The sequence below is a fragment of the Nansenia antarctica genome (genome assembly GCF_963989245.1).
Source record: "Nansenia antarctica genome assembly, chromosome: 7".
Classification (NCBI taxonomy): Eukaryota; Metazoa; Chordata; class Actinopteri; order Argentiniformes; family Microstomatidae; genus Nansenia; species Nansenia antarctica.
Window position 1 is genome coordinate 10382879 of NC_137677.1, and position 1941 is coordinate 10384819.

The 1941-nt window shown below is 39.9% G+C and overlaps 1 protein-coding gene across 1 annotated transcript in view; it reads right to left on the bottom strand.

Moving 5' to 3' along the window:
* Positions 1-1095: 1095 nt before the first annotated feature.
* Positions 1096-1941, bottom strand: part of rgs4 (regulator of G protein signaling 4) — a 5062-nt gene continuing 4216 nt past the window's right edge. Inside the window, exon 5 of the mRNA XM_080535602.1 lies at positions 1096-1941. This exon is cut by the window's right edge and continues 708 nt beyond it. The gene's annotated coding sequence lies outside the window, so the exon portion shown is untranslated.

Here is a 1941-nt window from a genome sequence, read left to right on the forward strand (position 1 = left end):
TTACGCCTCTCCATATCTGTCCAGGCCAACTCTCATCTGTTTCAGAGGGGTTAGCAACATCGAAACACAAACATGCCTCACATGACAAAATATTGGAGAACATTCGGCCCTGTTCTGTCCAAACCCAGCAGCGATTATTCCCGTAATAATTTATTCAAAGTCTTAACTTCTTATTGGGTGTTACATAAGTATAAACACGATTATCTCGGAGTAGGGTCGCAATGCAGCCTCAATGCGGCCTCCTTAAACAGGCATACCGCGCACACACACACACACACACACACACACACACGCACACATACACACACACACTCTCTCAAACTCTCTCTCTCACACACACACACACACACACACATTCACACACACACACACACACACACACACACACACACGCACACACATACACACACACACTCAGATGTAAACAGTGAGATTTAGTGGACATCAATAGCTGAAGTACCACAGTAAATCACCTTATCCTGATACTGCCTCAGAACAAACAAGCGTTAAGGGGTAAACTATTCCTCTGGACTGCTGTGGAATAACTAACACTGAAGACTGTTTAAAAGGTAACATTAAACTTCCTGTGGCGGGGCCAGTAATAAACTGGAACATCTCAGGGTCGTGTGTCCTAATTTAGGACGGTGACCTCAACCGTGGGAGGTAGAAGCAATATTTATGTTGTGTACATGATTTCTTGGCGAACTTCAGTGTCCCTTGTGATGGTAGTCCCATTTTTCTATTTGATGAAGTCATTCGATTTTATGATTTTATGTGTTTGTTGATGGTAATGTGTTTGGTTGAAAAGACACATACTTATATTATAAGAGAGATGACCTACAAATCCCATTCGAAGAGTCGTACAAAACAACATGTTGTTGAAGATGAGAAAATTAAATCAGTTTCATTCAAAACTTGCTATACAGTTTGCTAAAACTTACTGCTGTAATGCTGCTCAGTTTTTAGGTCATTCTTGTGTAAGTCTGAAAGGGGTCTGACACCAGAGAAACCAACTCTTTGACATACTGCATTTGTTTATTTTAAAATAATCAGTTATATGAATAGATATAGAACATAAAAACATAACTATGACACAAAATAATTCTAAGTCATAAATATACAGCCATGCATCTTGATTAGAGAACAGACCGGACCACATGGAACAATAAAGTTATCAAATGACATTACATATAACCATGGCACATAAATAATTCACCACAACTGGTAGTATAGAAAGTTGTTATAAAAAAACAAAAACAATAGATAAACAGATATCATACATAGGAAAGATACAAGCTCACAGTTCTGAACATAAGTTCTAAATATCAAATACATATGGTGTTATGATACACAGTGCAGTAGACTGGGTAACCTATACAATGATTTTAAGCTGATTTTCATGTACTGTCTCTCTACTCAAAACGAAAGCGATCGATGAAGATGTTCATCACAGCTCGGTGTATTTTGATGGGCATTTTGATGACGTCATCTTGCCCAGTCCTGGTGCAGTTTTGTACATGAGGACAAGCTGCTACCCTCATAAGGTGAATTGAAGCGGATAGACAACATTCACATTGAAAAACACATGGCTATTGTGTTGATTAAACATGACAGAGGCAGAGGCTTAGTTGAAGTAAAAGACACTGTAACAGTCGTGGACATTTTCGAAAGGCCGTGGTGGTGACAGAACAGCTGTAAGGCTGTGTGGTATAGGACAGCGAGGTAGTAGGTAGTTTCAGATTGGGTCTTCTGCGTCGTGAATAACAACATCACACGGGTCATGACTTTGTCTGCGAGTTACCAGGGTTACCAGACTGCTGTGCTTTAGCATGGTAGCGGTCACAATCTAAAGCTAGGTTGACAGCACACAGAAAAACACGGCCTCGAATCATAACATCTTAGCCTTGTCAAATGAGCCTTATTGTAACACAGAGGCAAAGT